A 12,401-nucleotide genomic window follows, 5' to 3' on the forward strand; every position below is an offset into this window, starting at 1 on the left:
TTCCCCCGTGGCCTAGTTACAGTTTTGACTTAAATCGTCTTGAAAGTGTACGGCATGACTTAAATGAATTGTGGAGTAAGTACTATGTTGATCCATCCTCAGTTTCCTATCACAGCCATTTAACTCCAACTGGTTTAAAATCACCATTGGCCTCATGGTGAAATCCCTGAGCGGTTTCCTTCCTCTCCGTCAACTGAGTTGGTGACTGGGTGTATTGATACACCATCCAAAGTTATTTTTTGCCACTAACCAATTGGTGCCCTTCGTGAGGTATTGGAAAACCTCCCATGTCTTTGTGGTTGAAATTCACTGCTCGACTGAGGGACCTTACGGATAATTGTATGTGTGGGGTACAGTGATGAGGTAGTCATGAAGAAAAGTTACACTTATTGCACACAGGATGTCTGACTTGTTTTTTATTCCTGAAGTTATTTCAAATGCTTTGAAGACTTAACTCAGGACAGTTCAGCTTTTCATTTTTAATTCATAAATCCACTTTGACATTATGGGGTATTGTGTGTAGACCATTGACCCCAAATCTACATGTAATTTTAGATTCAGGCCGTAACAACAAAATGTGGAAAAAGTCCAGGAGTGTGAATACTTTGAAGCCCTGTACATTCTTCTCACCAAACCCCCAGAAGTGGTGTCAGTGAGATGCTATTACCTCATCACTCATACAACTATTTCTCAATTTGTATCTAGAACTTAGATTTCTACAAACACAACACAATTAGAAGTGTGGGGGGGGGGGGGGGGGGGGATGACATGCCCTTAAACTAGTATGTGAAGCATCTGTTGACTTTCTGGTCACTTCATTGATGTTCCCCAGAAGATTTCATGAGAAGTCAGTCAAGGTAAAAGCTGGATGTAAGATGGAGAGGGCATTACTGCCAAATAAAGTGTAGACTCAGTCAGTTAGGCAGGGCACTACTAGAAGATCGCTGGCACCAAAATTAATTTCGCTTTGGAAATGTTTCAAAAGGCACTCTCGCACATCTGAGCTATCTTTGTTGCAGGTGCATGGTAACCGCTGAATAAAGTGAGGGGGGAAAACAGAAGAAACCCGCACACTGCTCATTATTAAGCTTTACGTATCGGCCTCGAGGCCTTCGTCAGAGCTTTGGAAATGTTTAAATTAAGTTAAGAGAAAGGCACAAACTCTGAAACTCATTACTGTCTTTATCAGCTACTCCGATCAGATCTAGTCACCATGTTTTTCTCAGCAAGTGAGGACACTGTCAGGATATTTAAAAAAAAAAAGCCTGTATTTAAAGTTGGGAGTGCTTACATTCTTACGCACGCACGCACTCCACACACGTACATTGTAATATTGTTGTATGGTGGTATTATACATTTTGCATTGTAGGTATGTATTGGTGTAATAATGTTATATGATGTACCGTTTTATCTTTTGTGTGTGATTTAAGTGCCTTAATGTGTTTGGACTCCAGGAAGAGTAGCTGCTGCCTTGGTAGCAGCTAATGGGGATCCCTAACTCATACAAATCATATTCACCAGCTAGTATTTTAAAGACACTATTGTTTGCAGTTTGTGGTCTTTTACCTGGCCCTAGACCAAACCAACCCAGTAATTTACACCCCAACACACACATTGGAAAAAAGGAACGTAGAAATAAAAAGGGTGGGCAGAAAAACAAAAGGAAAATAATGCAGTTAGTATGATAACGTTGTAAACATTTCTCCATTACATTTCTCCACCTCCACTAGCTACATTAGCAGTGCACTTAGTCTTTCTCTGTAGTGAAGAACTCAATCTGCTGTGATTATATTCCTCCTTTCACAGTCATCTCTGAAGGGAGAGTTGAGAACGATGTATTTATGCACCACTGAGTAGGTGAAGTCTCAGTCCTTCAACTTCTGCCCCATTCCCCGTTCTGTTGAGCTAGAATAATGGCTGCCATAGTGGAGGGGTGAGAGTTCATTTTTTCGGGGTGGTGATGATGATGATTGGACAAGCCCAGGTAGTCCCTCCCTGATTCAGTCTTTATTCTTCCATTTGATGCCTAATGAACACTACCCAGGCTGTCGAGGCTGCTCTTACTCAGCAGGTTGCGTCCACTGCGTTGAAGTTGCTGTCCATCTGGTGTCTAAAGGAGAGGCGAGCCTTGGTGGAGAAGTAGATCTGGGATCCACTCAGGCTGCTACCGCCCTCGCCCTGGCTACCACACGACACCGTAGACGACAGGCGAGGCTTCATCTCCTCTCTGGGGACTGGAGGGACGGAGCAAGGTGGCGTAAGATGAGGCGACGAAGAGAGAAGACAGCGGGTTTATTGAACCGCTAGCACACAACGTTTTAGAATCTTTTCTTTGGCATGTCTATACATGTCTACATTGTATGGGATGATTTGATAATGCGATTTAACATAGCTAATGGTATGAATGATCCCTCAGGCATCTTTAATGTAATGCAAATATAACATGACATGCACTGATTTGACATTCTAATAATATAAACATCTAATAGAGGATATCCATTATGAAGTTATGGGTGGAATTAATGAGCAACTTATTGATTGACAGTTATAGTACTGGGAGATTGACATTATGGACTACCATTAGCAGAGCCCCAAGCATTTCTTTAACACAACCTAATTGACATTCCTGGTTATATCAGATCACTTGTTTCAACATGTATTCCAATATACGGTATGTGTTTGATAATCACGAGTGCAGCCTTGGGAAGTTATTCTGACATAATGATAATGTATGTAATAGCGTATGTAATGGAATGGATAACTGTTCTATGCATGAAGTACTATGAAGTGGAAGTAGTTCTCTCACCTGCAGGTGGGGGGCACTGTTTAGCCTTGCATCGTTCCTTACAGCGTCTGTACCAGGAGAAGCACTTGAGGACCTTCACACCCATGCCTGGAGCTGAGGAGGTCTGCGAGAGAGAGAGAGAGAGAATTAAATAAATATTTGACTATTTTTGAATTGCTATCTTGTAGTTGCACAGCTTTTACACATCAGCTTTGTCTTAATTGCCTAGGCATTTGTTTGTTTGGAATTACTTCTTAGAATCAATTACTCATTTCAAATCACAAGATTAACATATCAACCCACAACCACAAATAACTCTTAGCCAACTGATTAGCCTGGCCTTGATAACAGAAAACAATTATGAAATAAAAACAACACGGCCATCTGCTATCAATTAACCTTTATTAACCAGACAATACTGAGACCATGTGTCTTTATCTCATCATCACTCACAGGGTTGCCATAATGGTATTAGTCCGTTCTAGTACACTAATCCAGTGGAATTAGTCCAGTAATGTCACTATGAGGGGACAAAACAATATGAAATGACCTGATGACACCGCGATGACTGAGGAGGCTTAGCTAATCTCTGTCTTGTCTCTTGTCAACAGTAGACGAGCATTCACACAAACACACATACAGTTGAAGTCAGAAGTTTACATACACCTAAGACAAATACATTTAAACTCAGTTTAACAATTCCTGACATTTAATCCTTGTAAAAAATTCCCTGTCTTAGGTCAGCTAGGGACCACCACTTTATTTTAAGAATGTGAAATGTCAGAATAATAGTAGAGAGAATGATTTATTTCAGCTTTAATTTCTTTCATCACATTCCAAGTGGGTCAGAAGTTAACATACACTCAATTATCATTTGGTAGCATTGCCTTTAAATAGTTTAACTTTGATCAAATCTTTCAGGTAGCCTTCCACAAGCTTCCCACAAAGCTGATGTAACCGAGTCAGGTTTGTAGGCCTCCTTGCTCGCACACGCTTTTTCAGTTCTGCCCACAAATGTTCTATAGGATTGAGGTCAGGGCTTTGTGATGGCCACTCCAATACCTTGACTTTGTCGTCCTTAAGCCATTTTGCCACAATTTTGGAAGTATGCTTGAGGTCATTGTCCATTTGGAAGACCCATTTGCGACCAAGCTTTAACATCCTGACTGATGTCTTGAGATGTTGCTTCAATATATCCACATCATTTTCATGTCTCATGAAGCCATCTATTTTGTGAAGTACACCAGTCCCTCCTGCAGCAAAGCACCCCCACAACATGATGCCTCCACCCCGTGCTTCACGGTTGGGATGGTGTTCGTCGGCTTGCAAGCCTCGCACTTTTTCCTCCAAACATAACGATGGTCATTATGGCCAAACAGTTATATTTTTGTTTCATCAGACCAGAGGACATTCCTCCAAAAAGTACAATCTTTGTCCCCATGTGCAGTTGCAAACCGTGGTCTGGCTTTTTTTATGTCAGTTTTGGAGCAGTGCCATCTTCCTTGCTGAGCGGCCTTTCAGGTTATGTCGATATAGGACTCGTTTTACTGTGGACATAGATACTTTTGTACCTGTTTCCTCCAGAATCTACACAAGGTCCTTTGCTGTTCTGGGATTGATTTGCACATTTCGCACCAAAGTACGTTCATTCATGTCTCGGAGACAGAACGCGTCTCCTTCCTGAGCTGTTTGACGGTTGCGTGGTCCCATGGTGTTTATACTTGCGTACTATTGTTTGTACAGATAAACGTGGTACCTTCAGGCGTTTGGAAATTGCTCCCAACGATGAACCAGACTTGCGGAGGTGTTGACATTTTTCCTGAGGTCTTGGCTGATATCTTTTGATTTTCCCATGATGTCATTCAAAGAGGCACTGAGTTTGAAGGTAGGCCTTGAAATACATCCACAGGTACACCTCCAATTGACTCAAATTATGTCAATTAGCCAATCAGAAGCATCTAAAGCCATGACTATTTTCTACAATTTTCTAAGCTGTTTAAAGGCACAGCCAACTTAGTGTATGTAAACTTCTGACCCACTGGAATTGTGATGCAGCGAGTTATAAGTGAAACAGTCTGTCTGTAAACAATTGTTGGAAAAATGACTTGTGTCATGCACAAAGTAGATGTCCTAACCGACTTGCTGAAACTATAGTTTGTTAACAGGAAATTTGTGGAGTGGTTGAAAAAAAGAGTTTCAATGGCTCCAACCTAAGTATGTAAACTTCCGACTTCAACTGTATGTACACACACACACACACACACACACACACACACCTCCTTTGATAATCCAGCAGTTGGACTTCAATGGGCTACAGCAGATAGCTAAAAGGGCTAATTAAAGCCTTGGATGGAATTACACAGAGGTCACATGACACATACAACACAGACAGGATAAGAGAGGGCAGGCAAATCATGCCATAAAGTATTGTAGCTGCTTAAAGAGATATACTGTTCTGTGGTGTTACCCAAGTCACGTCAAGTCTGTTACTTGTAGGTGTCAATCAAGTCATGTCATAGAGCCCTGAATTAATTTACATACTAATGCTCTCGGCATTTAGCTAGGTAGTCAGTAGGACTCTCAAATGGATTTTGACATGTAATACATGTATTTGCATTGTAAATGTATACATTGATAAATGTATGCAGGCTAACTGAATACCTTTGACTGTATGGATCCATTACAGCTATGCCCATGGCAGTCTATATGTCTTACTCAGCCCTTTTCCACACCATCTAAACAAAAATATGAACGCAACATGAAAGTGTTGGTTTCCATGATTCACGAGATGAAATACAAGATCCCAGAAATGTTCCATATGCACGAAAAGCTTATTTCTCTCAAATTTTGTGCACAAATTTGTTTACATCCCTGTTAGTGAGCATTTCTCCTTTGCCAAGATAATCCATCCACCTGACAAGTGTGGCATATCAAGAAGTTGATTAAACAGCATGCACATTACACAGGTGCACCTTGTGCTGAGGACAACAGGCCACTCTAAAATGTGCAGTATTGTCACACAACACAATGCCACAGATGTCTAAAGTTTTGAGGGAGTATGCAATTGGCATGCTGACTGCAGGAATGTCCACCAGAGCTGTTGCCAGAGAATATAATGTTCCTTTCTCTACCATAAGCTGCCTCCAATGTCGTTTTAGAGAATTTAGCAGTACGTCCAACCGGCATCACAACCGGCAGGTTTTAACCACGCCAACCCAGAACTTCCACATCCGGCTTCTTCACCTGCGGGATCGTTTGAGACCAGCCACCCGGAAAACTGATGAAACTGAGGTGTATTTCTGTCTGTAATAAAAAAAATGTTGGAGAAAAACTCATTCTGATTGGCTGGGCCTTGCTCCCAAGTGCCAGTCATGGCTGCGCCCCTGCTCAGTCATGTGAAATCAATAGATTAGGGCCTAATGAATTTATTAAAATTGATTAATTTCCTTATATGAACTGTAAATCAGTAAAATCGTTGAAATTGTTGTTGTTGCACATTGTTGCAAATTGCATGTTGCGTTTACATTTTTGTTCAGCATAGTTTACAATTTGCATGTTATTCTTCCCAAAGCGTTAACATGTAGAGACAGGCTTTGTTGGCTTGGTGCCCACTACCCACCCTGCTTTCCTCTCATTGAAGTCACACACATACACGAGCACGCACACAAACTACTTAGCTTCTCGTTGAGGTCCCTGATTCGCCAGAAGAGTCATTTTGCATGTTTTCCCAGCCTGGGTGAAGTGTTACAGATGGCTCGATATAAATGGAAAGGTCATTTTCCGAATGAGCCGACATGACGCTAACGTGGAAGATTCAAAAGTACCGCATTTTGCCTTTACTAGTCCTGTATTAGCAGATTGACATAGCCGTCTGTAGCGGGCAACAACACAACATTTATGGGGTCCCTTTGTCCTCAGCAATGAACTAATTGATTACAATTAAAAGAGAGGTTGTACTAAATTGAGTCTGAAGAACTCTCTGGTAAAAACCTTTGAGCAGTCTTAGTTTTCAGTGTTGCCAGTATAGCTTTCTATTTCTTCAGTATATCTGAAAATATGGCCCCGAACACTTTGATACTGCCACTTACCTTGTTCCACTGACCTCATGTTTTGAAGGCACCGGAATAGAACAGAGAAATTGAATGACTCTCTATTGAAACAATCACATTGCTTTCTATTTTAAAAACCTCTCATGGTCTTCCATCATCACAGATCTCCATTTAGCTCCCGCTCTGTGGCAACGTCAGGAGAGGGTGGCGGTGCTGCCAACAAATCGAGGCTTTCCTTGCAAGCCCATGACCACACATAACAGAAGCCTTTCACTGGACTCTGCTGCAAGTGCAGACATGCAATCTGTAGCAGAAAACCCTCTGACTGGCGTGGGTGTGTTTTGCTGGCTGTAACACTCACTGGCGTGGGTGTGTTTCGCTGTCCCTGCACTCACAGGGACGAGCTAATTTCATAAAGACGTGACAGCTCTCTTACAGTCTCTGAGCGCCTTTGACTCCTAGGGGTCAGGCCAAGGTGGGGGACTCATATCAGTTTTCCCCTCTGTCGAGAGTTAGTCACAATGAGTGAAAATTGCTTTCAAAAACAACTCTCTTTTCTCTCTCTCTCACCCTCTCTCCCTTTCTACCCTTTCCCTCAACCCCTCTCTCGTTCTCTGGTATGGCTCTTATCCATATACAGACACAATGAACCCGTTATACTAAGTTAAATGTTGCTCGGCCAAGCTGTAGGAAGTTGTTCAGATAGACAGACTGATCAATTTAGCCCCTTTGGAATTCCTGAGAGGGAAATAAGGAAATGGTTGAGTCTGTGATAGCACTGAGTTGGGTTAGGACATTGACTATAAAACATACCGTTGTCTTTTATTGTATGGTGTAGTGTACATAGGAGAGTGATGGAAAGAGAGCGGGGTGGGCAGGAAAAAATAACAAATAAGCCTTGTAATGTAGAGCACACATTGGTCAGATTTCTTTTCCAGACCTTTCCATGAGCCAAAGCCTAATTCCTTCTTATTTCTGTAAAAACCCTGAAGAAGATCAAAAGCCTAAACGCGTTGTTTCTACTCTTTGCAATAAATAAGCTTTTTAAAATGTCATTCCGTTTGTTCTACAAGTGTTGCTGAATCTCCCCTCTACTTCATGGGCCTAAATCTGCACAGAGATAATACATTCGTTGTGTATTAATGACCCACTCAAACACAGTCCTTTTCTCAATCTGGGTCACGCACACAAAATAGACGGTCAGTGGTGAGGAATTTTGGGCCCCGGTCATTACAGCATCTAGTACAGCGAGTCTTTGGCAAAGAACAGCAGTCACAGGGCTTAGAGCAGAACAGCAAAACCAGTCCAGTGGAAGACAGAGCGAGATAGAGAGAGAGAGAGCAAGAGAGAAAAGGTTTGAGAGAAAGGGAGAAAAAGAGGGGGAAGAGAGAGACAGAGAGGGGATTGGAGAAGGAGAGAGCCTGAGAGGGTGGGAGAAAGTAGAACAGTGCCCACCTAAACAGCAGAGAGAGGGGGAAGGCTGGAATTGGGCTTTGGGCCTGTTTTCTGTGCAGGATCCTGCCAGGGCAGAGCACAGTGGTGACGTGAAGGACGTGCAGCTCTGAACAATGTGGTTTTACTAATACACACTGCCTGGTCATTGACTTATTCTGGCAGTTACTGATTGCTCAATATTGCTAAAATACTCATAGGTTCTCTTATCGCCCTATTATTTGTCATAGGGTGTGTGTGTGTGTGTGCGTGTGTGGATTTATCAAATCAAAGTTTATTGGTCACGTACACACTTTGGCAGATGTTATAGCAGTTGCAGTGAAATGCTTATATGTTAAACGCTTAAATACATATACCTATGCATGCATATGACAGGTTACATACAGAACTATACACAGTGAACAACGTAAAACACACATTCTTCGTGTGTGTTCCTACCTGGAATGTAAAATGGTTTGCAGCATGTAACATAACCCGGAAAGTCAGAGTATATGAGCAAACTCTACAGAAATCTGATTTTCTGTTTTTCAACCTTTCCTATGTCCATTCCAAGTCTTCAGCCTCTTGGGAGACTTAGTGTCTGTCCCAAATGGCAGCCTATTCCCTATATAGTGCGCTACTTTTGACCAGGGCCCATAGGGCTCAGGTCAAAAGTAGTGTAACATGTAGGGAAGAAGGTGCTATTTGGGACACAGACTTAGAGAACTTGTGGCAGTGAGCCTGGGTCTGTAATAGAGCTCGCCAGCTTGTAGTCCTAAAAAATGGGAATGAGTTACGTTTGGTTTGTTCAGCCCTTCCTATGGGGAAAATTAATGGGGAATAGGGTAGAATAGGGTTTTGGAATAAACGCCAAAAATGAGGTCTTAGGTTAACACAGGCTTAGGTGATCTTATATATGTTTTGTTCTATGAGATAATATCAGTCAGTTAACATGACCTTTATGAATTATAAAAGGCTTTGTGCTTTTTTTTAAATGACATAAATGCTTCAAAACTCACAAAAAAATGAGGTTAGCTGATGAAGATAATATCATAGAACAAAACGTATAAGATCTCCTAAGCCTGTGTTTACCACAGACGCTATTTTCAGTGTTTTCCAAAAACCCTACAAAACTCCATTCATTTTCCCATAGACTTTGCCCAACAAATCATGGCAGAGTTAGTACCTACAAAAAGACGCCATTACTATTTCTCTCTATGCCCCTGAAAGAAGCAGGGCCCCTGCTCCCTTGGCACGATGACGCACATTTAGGCCTATTGGTGCCCAGTCTGCCCACTAACATTAGAACCCTTACCCATCTGCAAAACAGCTATGGAAATGGGAAGTAATACTCAAACACGACTTTTCTTGCAGTTGTGTCAGATCTTTTTGCATAATTTCCCTCTGGCCATTTTCCAATGTTGAATAACGGTAGGCCTATGGAATGTTACCATGGTTCCAGAAGAGGGCCCCCAACAGGTTGAATGAAGTGACAGAACAACAGAGCAATATGGGCTAATTGAAGCTTTCAATTAATCAGTGCATCACCGCTCTCTCTCTCTCTGCCCCCTTGTTCTCTATAATATTTTAAAATACCCGGGTTAAATGCATGGGAGTGTGTTTTAATCCCTGTATTTGATTATTTTCAAATACATGCCAATACTTTCCAACCGTATTTCCAAATACAATATTCAACTACTTGTATTTTCTGAATGCTTACTTTGAAATGTATGTGAAAAGTAATTGAGAAATTTCAAATAGTATTTGAACCCAGGTCTGGCAGTAACATCATTTGTTTCTGTTCAAACTGTTTGTCTGAAAGAGGAGTTGTGGGTGTAAATAATAAATAAAGGGAGTTTTTACATTTTCATGGAAGAGGGTGTGCTAACACTCTGACAGGAAGTCTATTAATTAATACACCCTTTTCTGTCTAAATAAAGTGTAACGCATAATATAAGTTGTTTTGGAATCATCTGGAGTTGAGTAGGAAGGATTAGTTTGAACTAAGATAGCATTTTCTCATATCCATGCAGGCTCCATGTATCGCAGAGTTAGAGTGCCGATCCAGGGTCAGTTTAGCCTTTTAGATTATACCGAATGGGGTGGCCTGATCCTAGATCAGCACTCTTACTCTGAGACGCTTGAACACTGGGCCCAGGTCTAAATCATAAAAGCCAAATGAAGGCCCAATATCGAAGTCAACACTGAACAACAATATAACGCTTGCGTATTCTAGTCGTTACGCTTTGAACACACCGACAGAGACATTGCGCAAAATAGTACGCAGCATCGTCTGGATGTGTATGCAACTAAAGTTCAACGTGCACCTTCTGTTACCATTTCTGTCAAGCCGTCTACGCATACAGTTTGACGCATACGTTCATAACATCCAATGTATGCACCACACCAAACGCACTGCAACTGCCTCTGCAACGCAATGCTGCAAGGCAAACGCAGAGTTTCATTGGAAATTAATGTAATTCCGGTGTACCAAAATGCTTAGTACAGGCGCACTGTACAGCAAGCCTACAACTCTCATGGGACACTCCCACCCAGACACACCTCCTACAGCCAAGTAAACAGCCACACAGCCCCCCTCCCTCTCTATCTCCGAGGCAAGTTACACTTTTCCATAACGTTTAGGCTACTATTTGTCTGTATGTGTTGTGTAAAACCCTCTATTCTGCTTTAACTTCATTAATAGTCTCCTCAAAAGTGTACTGCAGTGAAATAACAATACTGTTCTTATTTATTGAAATTGTAGCTTATGATAAAAGTATGAAAGTCTGTAATTTAAAAACGCAAATTTTAACCTTAAAATAAGCACAATAACCTACCTGATCAGTTGCAACTTTGCAGATCTGGAAGAAAAATGTGCAATTTTCAATTAGGATACCTATACAGCCGAATCGAATTATTGGTTCCAATTCAATGGTGATTTCACCATTTGCAACTTTGCTTGTTCCACTTTCTGATGTCAGTTCTACTAAATGCGACCTCCACAAGACTCAGCAAGAGGCGGGCGTTTTATACCGAATGCTAGGTTGATCCTTGCACTGCACTAGATGGCAACATGGAAAGGTTTGTGAGCGCATGGAGAGCCTGAACTTTAAATAGCTCATCCCTGTGGCCCGAGACACGCCTCCCTCACTACCTCCCTCCTTTTCTCAATGTGGTCTTCAACAGTCTATAACAAGTCATAGTTTAGTCACACACAGACAAATCAGTAGCAGTGTTTCGGTCAGTAGACCTACTGGATAGTAAGGGATTAGAGGGTGGATATAATTCATTTGGATTTGACACAATTAACAAATAAAGCTGAGAAGATTATAATGCACTAGAGGAGTGAATCGGTGATCTGTGAAAAAATGACTGGAGGGATGAATGAATGAACATGGGAATAAAATAGAAGAGTATATAGCATGAGACAAAGCGAGATCACAAAGTCTCTTCGCTCTCCTTCTTTCTATGACGAATAAGATTTTCGACAAACGTCAGAGAGATCGTGTACGTATGTGCCTGCATTAACATACCCCTATACCCCCTGGCCTAAACAGATGTAGGATCTTAATTTTAGAAGGTCTGCTACAGCAGGAAAATAATCCTGCAGCAACTGGAATTATAAGTAAAAATCATGTCAAATTTCAAAGTGGAAATTACAAACTTCAGAAGCCTTTTTAAACCTCAAATACACTATGAGGTGAACATTTCCTGCATTGCATGAATGTTTTCCTGCAGCAGGGTGATCAGATTAAGATCCTATATCTGTACCCACTCATCGGACCAAGTCATTTCCTTTCAGCTGATTCACAACTGTCCCAGTAAGCACGGACAGGTTGGTTGAGTTTGCTCCCCTCCTTGTTTCCAGGAATTCCATGGTCTTGTAACGGCTGTTTGAAGAAGTGGACCAAAGCGCAGCGTGGTAAGTGTTCATGATATTTTAATAGAACTGAACACTGAATAACAACAAAGAGAATGAACGAAACAGTTCTGTCTGGTGCAGACACAAAAACAGAAAACTACCCACAAAAACCCAGTGGAAAAAGGCTACCTAAGTATGGTTCTCAATCAAAGACAACGATAGACAGCTGCTTCTTATTGAGAACCACACCCGGACAAACACACAGAAATAGGAA

General features: G+C 41.6%; 1 long non-coding RNA gene across 2 annotated transcripts; it reads right to left on the bottom strand.

Moving 5' to 3' along the window:
- Nucleotides 1-398: 398 nt before the first annotated feature.
- LOC118942932 (uncharacterized) lies at nucleotides 399-11,370 on the bottom strand. 2 transcript variants are annotated; one of them, XR_005038609.2, is made up of 3 exons: nucleotides 11,103-11,370; nucleotides 2,807-2,909; nucleotides 399-2,234 (listed from the first exon to the last, which is right to left on the bottom strand). It is a non-coding gene; the product is annotated as an uncharacterized LOC118942932 (long non-coding RNA). The 2 variants fall into 2 exon arrangements; XR_016490323.1 differs by lacking the exon at nucleotides 11,103-11,370 and adding an exon at nucleotides 6,874-7,240.
- Between the last annotated feature and the right edge of the window lie 1,031 nt (nucleotides 11,371-12,401).

The sequence above is a fragment of the Oncorhynchus mykiss genome, chromosome 21 (genome assembly GCF_057628025.1).
Source record: "Oncorhynchus mykiss isolate SJ-2025 chromosome 21, ASM5762802v1, whole genome shotgun sequence".
Lineage (NCBI taxonomy): Eukaryota > Metazoa > Chordata > Actinopteri > Salmoniformes > Salmonidae > Oncorhynchus > Oncorhynchus mykiss.